Genomic DNA, 17,988 nt, shown 5'->3' on the forward strand with positions numbered 1-17,988 from the left:
CAGGAATGGCAAAATTAATGATTTATGCATGTGATATATTTGCTCAGCTCTATTAGATATTGCTCCAAAAATAAAGGGGCACAGGGGAAGGGGAAACAAAAACAAAACAACCAACCAAAACCAAACTGACCAAACAAAAAAAACCACCACAGAAACAACAAACCACAAATAGGACACTGTTCAAATGCATTCCATTACTTATAGACTTTACGAGACATAATGGAGCTTACAGTGGAATTACAAACAATATGACTGGATAGTGGATAATTACCCCAAAGCCCTTCAAAATAAAATCAGGTTACACTCAAAGCTGTGTTAGGTGCCAAGCAATACAAAGACCTATTAGGATAATTGCTTAGACCAACCATAAAAGCATCGCAAAATTACATTCTCTTATTTAAAACTGCTTTTAACACATGACTATATTGTAGTCTAAGTCTCTGTGGATATAAGAAGAAATTAGTAAGTGTGAAGTTATCTGTCCCAGCTGTGGCTGCTAACACCATCAATGCAACATGGATATACCTCAGTAGTTAGTTTGATACTAGGTCAGGTACAAGTGTTAGTCTAGTTGTAGTAGTAAAGCAGACTAAAATAATGTACAGCCTATTGGTAGTGCAGCTTTATTTCAAATAATACTAACATTAAATATAGTTTTAAAATAAAACAATATGAAACTGTGGGCTTTTGTTGAGACTGTGCTCTCTTTTCTAAGACTAGTGGTACAATTATAGTCAGGGAAACAGCCTCACTTTAAACCAAAATAGGGAAAAGTAAAGACAAGTTCATCATGCTGTGAAAATACTAAAGCATTCCAACACCAACTTATGAGAAAGCAGAGTTAAACAAACAGTTCAGGAACATGAAACTTGTATATCTATTTTCAAACATTAAAAGCAGTATTATATCAGGTGTTTTGAGCTGCTGCCATTTAACTAAGTATGCAGCTGGTCCAGTGGATCTATTTGACCACGTATGAAACTGTACACGATTACACATAAAAAAAGGTAATGGTTGCAAAATTAAATCCTAGCTGACAAATGATGAAAAAGTGCATTGTCATATAAACAAAGTAGGATAATAACTTAGATTATTTGGACATATTTTGATGCATGGATCTTATTTCTATACAATTCTTTGAAGTACCAGCCAAATTCAGTTTTGCCAAAGACTAACTCTTCTTGTTAGGATACAGAAGTGCCATTTGAAACCTGTGAGCAAAGACTGTTCAGTAAATGTCACCTGAATGTACATCCAACCTGCTCAAAATTCTATCCTAGTTTTGAAGTCTTGCTTTCAAATCCCTCATTCCTTACACATCTGAAACAATTAACTAATTGTAATTAAATCCAAATTAAGGTTCTTTTTAACATACTAATCACCAGGCCATGGAGAGTATACTGTGTACAGGTCAATTCATACAGCATGTTTTGTATAGACAAATTCTTGTGTAGTATCAGGAAAACCATCATAAGGCTTTCTGCAGTTTAGACTGATGCTTTCCATGTGTTGTCTTAGAATAAGTAAAATTCCTACTGGTCCAAGCTGCAATTGATTTTTCCAAATCACTCCAGCTTGCAGCTTTTGGAACTGTTGTCTGCTTTGGAACTCAGGTATGAACTATCTATAAATATTTCTGTATCAACCAAACATTTATCCATTTACAAGTAGCCATTATTTTGTATTCCTGATACAGTCTGACAGATTCATCCAAATCTCTCAGAAAGGACAATTCTAGTGATTTTAAGTGCAGGATAATGTATTTTATTTAGTGTGTGATCGAGACTATTCTTATGTTGTTTTCTGTGATGGACTCCAAAGCAAGGAGACAATTATTTTGACATACAAGCAACCAAATCTTTGGATTTCAATTTTTATTTTAACATTATTAGCTTCTAGACTCCCTTAGAGTCTAACTGAAGATTTAGATACCTCATTTTAAGCATCAAGACTTGAAGAATAATCATTCCTGTTCTACTTGAGCTCTTCCAGCAGTGTTTGTTTTGATTAGATACATATAAAATAATTAGAACACTCTCAATATGAATGTTTTGTTGTATTTTGGCACACCTTATCATAGTCTGTTTTGTCATGCTCCATTATAGCTCCAAATTTCATGCTGGCATTAACAGCTGTGCTTTTTGTTTCAAAACTGAGTCATCCATTATCTTTTGTGCCTTTTTCATCAAACATGAAACCAGGAAGAAACTATGACATATCTGTCAGATGCAGTGCTCTGCGGAGTAAATATAGAAGTGTAATCTGTATTACTGAAAAAATTAACATGTGAAGCAACCTGTAGAACATTAAACATTCACTCTGTGTTGTTTTCCTGCTTTTCTTGCAGGTTTACATGACTTGGAATATGAACAATGTGCATAAAGGTATCTTATGTAGAGCTGTAGGACTCCACTGAGCAATTCAGATCAGAATTTTTAGAAGATGAAGTACTCTCCTGAGAGATGCGGGCATTTCTAATTTCATTCTTCATCCCAAGTAAGATGAAAACCTGGATTTGTTTCCTTTATAGAACTTGACATATACTTAGAGTGAATCATATAATCTCATATTCTTCCCTTATAGAAGATCATAAATTCTGATTTTGTGGGCTGCAGCTGACTTAAGAATTTAGGAAGTTTTCAATCTGCCTCCCAGCTATGTTAAAACAAACAGTGCTATAAAAACCACTATTGACTTTTATGGTGTCTTAGTAATAATAATTAAATATTTTTTAATAAACTTGTAAGTATTGAGAGCAATATATATATATACACTGAAAAGCAATTGTTGACATTGTTATCTTAGTTGTATAGTCTTGATTCTACTTCATAGCCATGTGATGTTTTTTCCAAACTTAATATGAACCTGAAAATTATAAATGTACTACTTTCACCTCCTTAATTTCCAAGATCTTTAACCCTTTTATAAGAGTCTGAACTTAGTATCTTTTTGAGTTTTCTCAAGTAATGAGTATCTTATGTTTCCCCAGGTCTTTTTAAGCTGCTAACCCAGTATCATCCCCCTCATACAGCTACATTAGTTGTCATCTCTTCAGGTTTCATCAGCATCACTGATGTTTTGTCCACTTTTTCTTCTAGGGAACAAGTTTGTGTGAATTCTCCTTGAACACATATTCCAAAGGATGTTGAACATTTTTAGTGGAATGTCAGCATGTGGAATATTTGAGGTAGAGCATGTCTAGCAATTATCAGAAGAACCAAAAGTATAAATATGTTATTGTTTGAAACCTATTTTGGAAAAAACAAAACACCAGCATTGTGTGGTGTTTAAGTTCCTGCATCCTGCCACAGCAACCAGAAGAATTACATATTATCACTAAATCATAGTTTTAACTATTCAGAGTTGGGCACTTGTGATGTTTGTTAGTCTTTTGTTTTCTGGTTAATCTAGCTGAGATATTGTTACGATGATCTAAGTTCTGTTTGTTACTCTGTATTACCCAGAGACCACATGAAAGGAAAACAGTCTTTCCTTCCTCACATTAGTCCCTGTGGTAGCAACGCTGAAATAGCAAAGGCCTTAGAAAGACAGCAGAAGACTATCTCAAAAAGTCAGAGCATTAAGGAGGTCAATACAACTAGTTCATTAAGTAGACTAACTTAATACTTCCACTTACGTTAATGCAATGTACTGAACTTGTCCAACCCCAGACTTGCCTGTAATATCATAACTCTGTGGTGGAAACCCAGCTACCAGTTGCAGGCAGCCCGAGTCTTTGATTATTAATTCTTCTTTATGAAGACGTTCTATATGAACTTTCTCTGATGTCAAATTGATTTAAGAGTGATACTTTTGTATCCTTCTGGTTTCTAGTACAGCTACCTAGGGAACTAATTTAAGAAAGAAACAGAACAGTTTAATTTTGTGTGAGAACACTTTCAATCTGTAGATTACATAACTTGCTCTAAATTTGCTAGTGTTTAAATGACCTTAAGAAAATTAATTTTAGAGTTAATACATGTAACCTATCATCAGAAAAGATGAAGAGTGTTATAAAAAACCAGGTTTGCAGTAGCCCAGCTTCACTAATGCCTTTCATTTTCTGATCCTGCTTGAGATATTTGGTGTCTCATAGCAGAGAAATCATTAAATCATCAAGAATGTGGAAAAAGGCGTTTTCCAAACCTGTACTTGGGAGAATCCAGAATTGCATTTTGACACTTGTAGGGTTGGTTTGTTTAGTTTTTACATTTTCTTCATGTACATGTTTTTGTTTGAGTCTGATAAACTATTAGAAGCAGAATTATCATACTGTGGACATTTATGTTATACAATTGCAGGTATTATCCATACACCATTTTTATTAGGTGCAAGTTGTCTTCCATCTAGATCAATCATTTCTTGTTTTATGCAAATGCTTAGCAGTAGCTGTTTTGAGTGCCTCTGTCAACCTCTCCCTCTTTAAGCTCTTTTCAGCAAAATAGTTACATGTTTCCTCTTTTTATTTCATATTTTTAAACTCCCTTCAATCTTATTAAATCCTGTGCAAGAGGGTATAATGGCCAGACAATTCAGTCATTCCCATCTGTACAGAAAAAGCTATTGTAGCATCAGTAAGGATTTTTAGCTAAAATCCTCTCATCTGGGCAAGATTATTGTGCAGTCTATCTGGGAGACTTTATGAAATCACAATTCTCTCTAATTCAGAAGAAAAAAAAAATCCTGCATATTCAAAAGGGGCAGTATTTCACCCATTCTGAGGCTCGCCTTACCCTTCTTGTGAAATAAGGGGTTTTTAAATGGAAAATTTTGTTGGTTTTTTTGTTTGTTTGTTTTAAAAAAAAAAATTCTAATCCTGCATCTGTAAAGAAGTAGGGTAAATTGAGATTTTATGTATTTTTACCAAAAAGGTTTGTCCTTAAAGGCTTTTATTTTTTCTTTCTGTTATTCTTCTGAAACATGCACTTGATGTACCTTGAACACTACAGATGCTGAATGAGATTGCTCCTTCACTTCCTTTTATTTTGTTGAAGACTGTTGACCACAAAACAACACTGCCACTACTGAATGCTCAAACAGGCTTTTCAACACTTTGCTATTCATCAGATTAAAATTTATCACTTCAGAGCATCCTGTCTTCTCTTTCCATCATGACTTTTAGATCTCCAAGGACCTATCTTTGTTTTTGTTTTATTTGCTTCCTACAGTATTATTTGTGCTCACAAATGATATCTACTATAAGAACTATAATTAGGCTAGTGTTCTTCAGCCTTCAGGCAGTTTTGAATAAATATGAGAACAGTGCTATTTGGATACCTGGAAATGAGTACTGCTTCTTTTGTTTATTTTTATACATTACCTAGGATCTGGAAAATGAAAAAGTAAATGTTGGTTTACTGCTATCAGCCCCCTGCCCTGCAGTAAAAACTTAGACACAGTAAATCTGAAATACTGTACAGTTCAACTGAGGTTTTAACTTGATGGCACCCAGATGGTCCACAATATTTTCTAAGGGATTGGACAATGCAGCTTTGGGAGATGAAAGAAGAGCCTCTCATCCAGCTGTACTTCCCCATGCTCACCCCCTCCCACTCACAATCTGTAGCCTTCTCCCACAGTCTACTCCCCCGAAACAACAGCAGTCAAATAGAGATGGGTAAAGATACTGGTTTCAAGTTTTTCACCATTTAATATTTTATTTCTCCTTTAAGTTTCTTTTGTGAGCTACGGATTGTTGTTGAAGCAGGGACACTTAAAATTGTATATATTTAAAAAAATATTCTTAATGAAAATTAGAAAACAAAAAGCAACGTTTAAACTGGGGAAATAAAATAATAAATTGAAGACCTATCTACAGAAAATGATGAATATGTAGGTGATTATTTGTCACAAAGAGAGAAAATATCAGCATGGCTTCTACAATGTAAAAGCACACAAAAAGAAACTTAACAGAAGAGTACAACTTCAGTAATAAATGCTTAGGAATTTTTATTAAATATAAACTGAGTTTATTCAACAAACAAAACAGTTAAAGGGGCCCAGTAATATAAAGTACTTAAGGTGACACATTGAAACTTATAGAGGATAAAAACACAACAGATTTAAACAGGAGTGAAAAAATGTTGATTACAAAGATGATGATGGCCTGTTTTGTGCTTATGTTCATCAGTCACATTCAGATGTTCTGACTAGTTTTTGAAACTGGGCTATAAACATGTTGCTTCTAAAGTTGTTTTTTTTGTTTCCTACAAATTGGGAGCTGCTACACCAATCTCTTAAAATACCAGACTGTAAAGATAATGTTTATTTAGTGTTACAACCTCAGCTTATCTCTCCTTGATTGATGGTGAATGCTCAACGTATTTTTTGTACCAACAAGTCACTGATTAAATTGAGTTAGATCTAGTTAAATGAGTTAGCTAGTTTTACACATGTATATCTAGATCATCATTGTCTATACCAACGTTACTTTCACATTCAAGACTGCAGTGCAAATGGGATAAGTACATCTAATTACTAGTAATACCAGCTTTAATAGCACTCTTGGCATCACAGCTGAGCATTTGCTCTGTGACAAAGAAACATCCACAGCCCTTGGCTGCCATCACACAAACACATCTACAGCACAGTGACAACACCGTCATTATCACTCAGCTGTTCTTGTAGGTTTAGTATTGTTTTACCATAACACAAGAGCAAGAAAGCACTATATATCCCACTAAATATAGAATAGCACAAAATAACAGAGAAAAGTCCAGCTGGGTAGTGCAGCAAACTACATCTATTGGTTTTATAATAGATTTTAGAATGCTTAAATTTTTTAATCAATACTTCAGTTTTGGAGTCCTGCAAGAATCTTAGCATTCAATTAAGACAAACAAACAAACCCAAAATAAAGACACAGGCTGCCATGGTTCAGAGCAGTTCTCATTTTGAAGTTTTTTGGGGCAATATAGATTATGCATTTGCATTGCATGATTACTAGTAATTTACATTACTAGTTTGTTTCACATTAAAAAGAAAATAATTGTTAAGCTAATTCAAAGCATTTTTAGAGACCTCAAAACCTCATGCTAAAGGTTCCTAAGTATACTCTTGATTCATTACTATTGCTGTTTTAAAAATGACTGCCAAAAACATGTCTGGGAAAGATTAAAAAAGACATAAGATTCTAAAATAACAAATTCCTACAGAAAAGCAGCATCAAGATCAAAAAGCTTTTTTGCACGAGTATCAGTCCTTACTATTTTTTTTACACACACACTGCATGATTGTATCTTCATATAAATTCTGTATCAACGTTACTATAAAGTACAAACTATAAAAGTAAAGCCTCAGTTGAATGTAAGATTTCATGTCAGTGTGTTCTAAAATTAATTTGTTATTTTTATTTCTTTCTTAATGGCAAAATTGTTTTGAGATAATAATCCATTAAAAATACTATAAATTTACCTTTGGTGGCAAATATTAGGATACGTTATATGCTTGATTCTAATTTCTAAATTTGTGGAAGTTAGAGGTTGTTCTAGAAACAGTTCCAGAAACCTTCTTTTGATCCTTTTTTAACTACTAAGAGTAGAGATCACACTAGAATGTGACCTTACTTAAAATGTTGTTGTTTAACTTGTGTGTACATCAGAAATACAAGTATTTTCCTGAAATTAAATAGCTACGTGATACAAAATACGATCCGGAAAACCACAGAAATACTTGTCCTCATTTTAACCTGGCTACCGTACCCACATTTTGCAAGAAGACTCTGCAAACCTCTGACTTCCCTTAGCTGCCAGGATGGTTGCTGGGAGTCAGTGGGGTTCCAGTGGCACTGTATTGCTCTGAGATGGCACAAGGAAAATGGACTAACCTGGAAGCTGCTTCTGCACCAGTTCTGTGCAGCTGAGGTTTTCTCAGGTGTTGGCTGACTCTCTCTACAGCTACGTTCAGGAGCTTTGGCTACGATGCACATAAATATCCATAACTCAAGCTGCCATTCCATTACTACCCAACCACCTTTAAAAAACTCCTGAGCACTTCATTTTACCTTCTGCACTTCTTATTCCTTGTCATCATATTTTTCTTCATAGCTCCATACATTATAATAATGAATGGTACCAGTACTTGCTTGACAGGAGTGTTGGCTATCACAGCAAATACAGACTGACTTAACAAAATGCAAGACTCAAGTATCTCAATGTGCTTGAATTTGGTATAATTTCCTTTGTTGCTAGTGCAGGGTTTTTTTTGTGGTGCTGGGTTTGTTTTGTTTGGGATTTGTTTGTTTGCTTTGTTGTTGTAGTAGTGGATTTTTTTTGTTGTTTTTGTTTTAATAAGAGGATATTTTGTACATTTCCATGCTCACCACAATTTTTGTCAAAAGACTAAAGTTAATCTGAATCCATGCCTACGACTTTAGTCTCCATCCTATTAAAACTACCCAGTGTTTTTCCTTTGACTTGAACAACAATGTTTGACAAACAATGTTTAAATAATTATATACAAACCAGCTGAAGGTAAAGTTCATTTATTCTATTGGTAACTAAAAAGAAACACAAATCAAAAAGTTATACATACTCTTCTTATTTGTAAGTCAAGACAGGAAATTACCTCGGGACAATAATCAATGATAGCTATTAATAATCAAACTATTTAAAAAAATACCTAAGTCTTGTATAGGACAGATAATTTGAAATATATTATTGTTTTTTAATTCAACCTCAGAGGCATTTCTGTTTGTAGGGTAATTTATTTCAAAATAATACTAATGTACTAATTTTCACTAGGTAAATCTGTTATTCCTTAGCTCACTGCCTACTCATTTGTGCACATGCCCAATAGTTTCTAATGAAATATAGCAAACCACATCAATTTTGGTTTGCTTTCAAAAGTGATGGATGACTTAGGTCCATTCAGAGAAAGTGGACTTCTACAAGTTTTCCTTGAAAAAAAAAAAAACTTAGATGCAAGGCCATGTTACTTTCATTTTTCATTTAGTTTATAACCTCTAGTCAGTGACAAATTTCCCATCTCTTCATTCTCACAGCGATTTGATTACTCAGCAAGCTTCTACATAATTAAAGTGCTCAGTTTCCAGCTTTGGATCTCTAAAGTTTCCTTTATTATCACATGAAACTTCAACAGCTACCCTATACTTTTTTCCTCCTACATAGACAAGACTCATATTTTATATAAAATCATAATTAGTGTAAGTAAAAGAAGACCTTATTGAAGCCAAACTGTGAAGCACAGGACTGAAAGTAAAACACAAATGAAAAGGTCATCACTAGAAATGAAATACTTGTTGTTTGATTAAAACAGCTGTGCAAAATAGTTAATGGTTAATAGTTAATGTTCCTTTCAATTGATCAAACACGTACTTATGAAATATTTTCAAGTATCATATGTGTCTAATTAATCAAGCTATACTATTTTTTCTCTGAAGATGTGTAATTAGCATTACAATATTATTATTAGAGCCAACTGAAACAGATTTTGCAAATAAAGCTTCATGAGGCAACACATCAAATGCCTTATTAAAAAAATCTCGATGTCGCAGACATCATTCACTCTTTATGTTTTTAGCCTTATAACTAAAAATAAACCCCAAACATTGTCTTCTCAAACCAGATGTATAAAAATAGGCTTCCCTATAATCTATGGCTCTGCCTAAATTCTTTTATTAGAGTTAAATGAAATTCACATGTGTTGCAAATAATTGTTAGAATTTGCCTGTATCTTTTTCTTGACACTCAAAACCTTGTTTTGAGTTGTGTGAATAGCTATTTTAGTAAAATTTTAAGCACTCTGACTAGAAACAACCCTACACCCACCATTTTTATTTGGTGTTGCGCTTGGACACATTACTGTTCTATGGCTGTCAAATTGTGTTTGAATTAACTTTATTGAAGTGTTTTAAATTAAAGTTTTAGTGCCTGTTTTATATGTGTCTCTCATTGTACTTGTTGTGTTAGTTTGAAATCTTTATTCAGAGAATATTGACCTTTCTAATAGGAATCTCTAGGGAAGGCTACTTCTCTTGTGGGGATTAAGACAGTCCAAGGTGCCACCAGCAGGAACAACAGCAAGGACCTGAAAATCTGAAGCTTATGCAAAATCCAAGAAATAGTTAAAAGGATTGGACTGATAGTGAGCCCTTCTCCAGGACAGAAAGAACCCAGTCCTACAGACCAAAATGTGCAGACGGGACTGAAAGTCAGAAAGCCACGGGGCTCACTAAAACCAAGCCTGGCAGTGAGGAGCTGTTATTTAGGAAAGAATTTAAAAGACTTTTTAAGTCCTGTTCTCCTCTTCCTAAATTGCATCAATATAAATGCAAAACAATAAAAACAAAACAAAAATCTAAATTTATCTCTTTTATATATAAAGTCATTAAGGTTTAGCCTCCTTTTTGAGAAAGTCAGAATCAGCAAGAATTGCAGAGCTTTGCCCTAACGCTCAGGCTGTCTCAGCGTCAACCTGAAGAGCAATACCAGTAGTAGATTAAAAACAAAACAAAAAATAGATGTTTTGGTGTTAAATAAAACATTATAGGCAAGAACTTTTGTGGGACATTTCGTAGGAAGCAAGAGGCATTTGCAGATTTATGTAAATGTAAATATAGGAAAGACAGACAAACATCTGTAGAAAGCACAGCACATCATGTTCTTGGTGCCATTAGCTCCTGGAAGAAAGAGGGAAACTACAGCTCCCCTGTGGAAATAAGTTTAGTTCTATACACAAAACCCCAGGCAGTAGCACACACAGATTCACATGAAGACTACATAATCACTTGTTTTCAAGGCAGATGAATTCATATTACAACCGAAGTAAATAAATGAAGACTAGCTTGGGGAATAGATGGGCTACAGGGTTAAAGGAGAGGATCTTGGCTTGTTTACCTTAGCCAAAAAACAGACCAACAGGGAAAACAACTGATGTTTATAAAAAAGCCTTATGTGAAAAACAAAGCAAACAAAATTTTCCTCCCATGTAAAAGGAAAGATAATAGTGCCATAAACGAACAAACAAACAAAAACAAAAGGAAACCACCCACCCAAACAACAGCAAAACACACCCAAACAACAGGAAAAAAAACCCACAACCAACAAAACAACAACAACAAAAAAACCCACCAAAATAAAAAAACCCAAACAACAAAAAACAACCTCAATTCAACAATCCCAGGAGTAACACTGAAGGTATATTTAGTCTGAGGTCTCCCAACACCCCCTACTTTAAAATATTATTTGGTCACACCATCAAAGCAATAATTAAGTGTCTTTCACCAGTATATGTAGGAATTGGTTTCGTTCATTCCAATGCTCCTATTTCCTATTGTTCTGTGACAGCTTTTAGGTCAATTCAATAAGATGCCCTTTTAAGAACCTATGAAATATAATGTTTAATATCACTTGTTTCACAGAATGAAATGTTTAAATTAACAAACATTTCAGCTTTAGAGATGTGTGCTGAAAAAACACTGCTGTAAGAAGAATCATATCATACTTTATAGGAAAGATAAAGTCCCATATTTTAGGCCACATGAGAAAAAGAAATTCAATGTTGAACTACAGTCTATAACAAACAGAGTTACTTCATCTATTTCTGCCACTGAAAAGCAGCATCAGGTGGGATGGATTCAAGTATGTCACCATTCTCTGTCAAAAGGAACAGGTGGAGAACTACTTGCCACTACCTCACCATCAGACCTCTGCTAGGAGAAGCTGAGGGAGTTGGGTCCAAGATTAGAAGTTCAGGGGACATTTAATTGCTGCCTATACCTGCCTAACAGGGATCTAGAGAGACGACCGACCTGGACTCTCCCAGAAGTGTCCAGTGAAAGGACAGACAACAAGCAGAAATTGCAGCAGGGGAAACTCCAACTACTTGCAAGAAAACATTTAAAGATCACATCTTAGCCATAAATTTGAAACAAGTGAATAAACCAAAACAGGTCTATGAGCTAATTTTACTGAGACTGAAAAATACAAATGTGTTACAGATATGAAAAACTAATATGCTGGATCCTCAGTGTAATGTTGCCTCTTCATTCTGGAGTTTCTGAATAGCTACGGTTTATGAATTGAAATGCTGTCAGTTAACCTGATGTGCATTCATTAAAAAAAAAAAAAAAAAAAAAATCATACCTAGTCAAAATCTTGCTCAGAAAAATATTATCTAAAATTCATAAAGTATGCTGTAAATATTGAAGAATGTTACAAAGATAAGTGCAGTTTGACACTACATGAGTATATAGGTGAAAGTTATTTCCCCCAAACATTAGCTATTGCTGCTATGCATGCCAACAGCAAAATTATGTGAAAGAATTTTTTTAAAATAAAGAGGACCTTCTTGACCTAACTGTCTGGAAGTCTAAAAATTTATTCTGATTAGAAACGTGCATTTTTCAGTTGGTGTCAATATTTGCATTAACTATGAATAATGCATTCTTCACGTAATTAAAATGAGATGGAAATACCTAACCAAAATCTACATTTGGCTAGTAGCAGCACTGTTTAGATTTGTCCCTTCACAAGCAAATGAACAACAAACTATATGCGCACCCCTGTGGTCCTGTATATATATATATATATATATATATATGTATGTATGTATGTATACAAAGTATTGCCATCACTAGTAGTAGGTCACAGGCTTCTTATTGAGTTTGCAAGGCCTCAGGACTAAGGCTTATCAGGTTAGCTTGCTCTGAGCTTGTCTTGACCCGTCTTGAGCTTTCCTTTCACTTAGTTTAGCTATAACAGGAATTTGTTAACAACCAGATGGGTATGCTTAGCTTGGTTTATGTGTACTTATCTTCGTATGGTACACACATAGTTTTTACATACAAGGTAGCAGCAAGTCATTATTCTATGTAGAGTGGGGTATTTGTGGCTTTAGTAGAATAACACAGTGTAGAGGAATAGCAACCTGACATGACAGCAGAGGCCTCTAGAACCAGCAATGCCAGATGCAGCACAAAGGAGAACCTGGGGTGTCAAGAGATGGGGCACATGCTGGCAATGGAAACCCTTGAGATTGTAAACTACTCACTAATGATCAGTTGAACAATAACTCAAATTTGGACAAAACTGGTCTTGAGGGTAACAAAAACAGAAACAAGTATCTAACATAAAACTCACCACAGAGCACATTTGCAGAACAGTGAAGAAACAAGGTGTAAAGGCATCCTAGCAAACATACAAAAATATCTCAAGTTCCATGTATTATAGGGCAAGAAGGAAGAAAACATCAGAGCTCTTCATGTGAAAGGATGCTGACAACAGACTGTATTTTCCTCTCTTCCTCCTCACTACTTCTCACAGCAGTGAAAGATTAAGAACTCCTAGGAGGTGTGCATTTAACTGTTATTTATTGTACTAACTATATTTAACTTTTTTTTTTTCTTTACTGGTATTCTCTTTCTTATTTTTCCCTTTCTGTAATAATGAAATCTGAACTGCTAAAAATAATTCTTGGATTAGTATGTTAATAAATCAATTAAGAAAATAACAAATACTGAATTTCATTAAAAGGTGTGTTTCTGTTTGTCCTGTAACAAGATATTGAGAATAACATTTGCTTTAGTTTGTCAAATATCATGACAAGAACAAGATCATGGACTACAGTTGAACTATTCCTAGAACACTATTTAATTACTATTAAAATATTGATCTAGATATTAATCAAAATAATGGAAAACAGTAAGCAGTCATTCTATAGTACTTAAGCAAAAAAAACCCCACTCCTGCATATTTTGACATGCTTATTTTAGTACATCAATTCCTAGTGAACATCACCATCTCCTACCTAGTTTTCATTGCTTTTCTTTTACTTCACAATGCCCTAGCAGGCAACTTTATGATAATAAAATTAGTTTTTTAATTTTTTTCTTGATCTTTCTTCATCTTCTTTCATGCAAACTCAAGATTACTACTTGTTCTGAAAACCAGACTTTTAAATTTGCAGCCATACATACCTACAAAAATTGTCTGAAAACAGAACTATACTCTATGGCTAAATTGATGTTTGAATCAAAACCAGCAAATACTCTTTTTCCCCTTAGAGAATAGCTGATAAGTACCTTATGGGTTTGTTCAATAAGTAAAAACAAAGAAAATAAACGGAACACTCAGAAAGATGTTCTCTTTGTATCATATGCACACAGGAAAAAGAATTGAATTTTTTCTGATTGCCTTTGATTTTTGCATTCAACAACTTCATGTTTTAATGATTCTACAAATGACACTTTCATAAAGGAATCTACACTACACAAAGAGTCACGATCAGCTGTCTATCTCAAATACCTCAGCTGAACTCCTCTCACTCCAGCGCATTCCTTCTTAACTGCATTTGGCTACGCACCAATTAGCACAGAACGAAATATATGTATATATCCAATAGGGAGTAATACAGGTTTTGTCTGTAAAATTTAACAGCACAACTTAAGCATACCCAGAGCTTTGGAAGATTTCATTTTCTCTTCAATATGCATAAACTTGACTTATGTTTTCTATCAAACAAATTGCAAAGAGCTATCATGCTACACATTTTTGGGAGACTGTTTTACAGCATCTCCAGAGGGGACTGGATAAAGAGCATTTTAATGTGCATGAGCTCATTAAAGCATTTCTTCCCTGAAGTCCAGTTCTCAACCTCATTTCCCAAGCAGATGAGTTTGGGTTGAGGGAAGGCTTTTGCCCCTGTACAGAACTTCTAGAAATGTCAAAAGACTGCTGATTTATTCTTGAATGCTAATTGTGCAATTGTGTGCTTGTATGATTAGGAAGGAGATAGAGGGATTTGGGGAGATTCTGGTCACAGCAGGTACAGTGTCCAATTGCACTTCAGAGATTCAGAAAGTAGAAAACTTGTGTTATTTTGATTAGATTTTTTTTGCTAAGCTGTAACTTGACATTTTGCAAATCCTTACTCTAAAAATACCATATTTCTGTCATTACTGTTTCATATATGAAAGTACTAAGAAACTAATACAGGTAATGGATCCTTCCTGTAATGTCAAATCAAGATGGTGACTTTCGTGCCATTAGTTACAAACTTTTGAAGTTCAGTGACTGCTTGAACAGCATTTGCCGAAGTTTGCATATAAAGAATGGCAACTGCATATTTAATCTCACATACAGAATCATGAGCCTATTCCTGTAAAACACGTGATGTGTTAAGGCTCAAATACAACAAAGCACTTGGTGCTCTCTTTGGCTTAAAACACCACTTTAATCCCACAGGTTTCAAAAAGGCTCAAGTACATGCTTTTACGTATCTAATCTGACAGGTGCAAAGCTCCTATTTACATGAATTTAATGAAGACTCTAACATAAGCTCAGACAGCACATAAATGGTTTCAGACAGTAGTACTTTCATATATATATAACCTAGACAATTTCAACTGGCATAGTTAGTGGATTTGATTTTACAGGTACATTGAAAGCTGCTAATACCTGGGCTGAGTCTACACTAGGATGAGATAAGCTGAGATAAGCAGAAAAATTAGGTAGCAGGAAGAGTCCAGCTGCAGCTCTGTGCAGACCATTTCTGAGATGATAAACTGTTCCATACAGAATTATTCTTAATGAAGCTGTTATACAGAGAGGGCCCAAGAGATTTCATCACACAAAATTGCATACAGTCAAATCAAATAGCTGCAAACCAAATGTTACCCTATGTACAAGAAAAACAAACTAACTTTTCCTAGCCTTAATATGCTTTGAATGAGATCACATTAACTATAATAGTGATTGGAAGCAGACAAGAGATCTTTAGGGTTAGAAACGAGGTGTCTACTGATGAAATATAGTGAGCATTATTTATTGTATGGTTTAACTTACATTTGAATGCTTGATGACACTTTTATATTGTAACGCAAATAATGATGATTTGTCCTGGTACTGGCAAATATCATTGTTGACATTTCCTCCTGGGGAAAAACAAACAAACAAACCAACACAGCAAACAAACACACAGAAACCCAAAACCACACAATCAACACACACACACCCCCCCAAAAAATCTCAAAACAAAACAACCAGCCTCCAGTAAATTACAATATACATTTAGTTTGTATTTAGCACTATTTTATGCAAAAATCAGGGAATTATATTAATATAAGGCTTCCATAGTTGTTTATGAATCATTTTTCTACACAACCTGGTCAGATTCCTTCTGTTGCATTCACTGAAAACAATATTATGCTGAAATACATATTGAAGTTTATCTAAAACTACACCATGAAAATAATTTATGAAATATTAATAGACAGGGTTGCATATCACTCAAAGATGAGTGCAAACTCCCACACCCTTGTAATTGCATACCTACAGCATTTGGCTTTATTTATTGGCTCCTTCACCTTCATAATATGAAGGTGACACACTTACCCCAGCAAGCAAGAAAAAAACCATATTCAAATGCTTGATCTAAGGTATTAACAGGGCTCAGTTGAAACACTGCAATAAATAAGACACAAGGATTCCTACATAGCTGAAGAATGCTTTTCTCTTATTTTTGCTTTCTCTCTCCAAAGAATCTCTAGAAACAAACAAACAAACAAACAAACAAAAAAATCAAGCTGCATAATACTGACAAGTTTAGGCAATCACAGTTAATGGAAGTGAAGGAACACAGAAAACTGAGGCTTACTGGAGAAAATGCCACACGTGCTCATGCCTCCTATATTTCCCCTGAATGGACAGACTACTCTATGGTTACTAGCCAAAGACTTTGAGCCCTCTGTATTGATAAACAGAAAATCTGAAGGCTACAGCTCTGAAATAGAGAGGAAACTTGCAGCTCCCCTCTCTTTTTCCCCAACTGCTCTCAAGGTGTTAGATAAGGACAAGATCCCTGCTCCTGAAGATGGCAAGCACCACAGAAGGTGGCCCAGGGGCCCCCTAGAAAGAAGTCAAGAACCAGGCAGACCCCAGGAATCTAAACAGTATCCAAGAGGAGAGGGATAGATACAACATGGCAAACAGACAAGTCAGAATTTGTAACCAACAACACAACAGCATCTAATAACCTGCAACAGCAATCTCATAAACCATGTAAAGCACTATCATCTTAGATGCAGAGCCATTGCTTGTTAGAGATCTTCATTTCCCACTCCAACCTCTGCCAGGAAGATCTTACCTTGTACAATGACATGCCTTTTTAAAAATTTTTAAATCTCCAGGGACAGAGATTCCACAGCCTCTCTTAATGATGTAACCAACCTCTGCTTAATGCTGTAAAACTTGCTTACAGAGAGTGACTAAAAGTTAAGCATCAATCCAATTAAATAAAAAGATATCTACATTAGCTAATAATTCACAGGATGCTTACATTAGACCCTGTGACAAAATTGCTTTTCAGTTGAAGTCTTTACTACTACTTACACTACTTTATCTGGGCAAACTTTTACATAAGTTCCATAAAATGGTAGTGCAAGGAGGCATTCTGTAATGAAACCTCAGAGCAGGTTTGAGAGAGGAGAATTTTATTTCTTTGTTATTGTTGAGATTATAACTAAATGTTTTATGTCAAATATCAGGCTTCATTAAATACTTCTTAGAGTCAGCAGTATTTTAATTTCTCAAATGCGCATTACTTCCATCTTCTTAGCTACCAAGATTATGATTTTAGGTTCATGGAAAGGTTAGACAGAGACAGCATTCCCTCCCTTTCCTCCAAACTCTATATGCTCTTCCTCCTCTGGTATTAGTTACTCAATACTTCCTTTTCACATACAATAATTAATTATATTGAATATTTCCTTGTCATTACCCTGCCACCACAGCAAATAAACTTTGCAGGATGTCAGCACCACCATATTCTCTCAGAAATCACAAGAAAAAAAATTATGTCAAAGGAAGGATAATTTCCTGTTATTTTGTACTATATAGGTAATTCTGACACTCTCTTAACATCTGTTAAGGTACCAAAATATATCAGAGTATTTATGATACTCTCTTCTACAGGGAGAATTATTTTACCCTAAGCAGAGAAGCATGACTCACTTGCAAAAATGAGTGTGCT

Source organism: Streptopelia decaocto (genome assembly GCF_964273445.1).
Source record: "Streptopelia decaocto genome assembly, chromosome: 4".
Taxonomy (NCBI): domain Eukaryota; kingdom Metazoa; phylum Chordata; class Aves; order Columbiformes; family Columbidae; genus Streptopelia; species Streptopelia decaocto.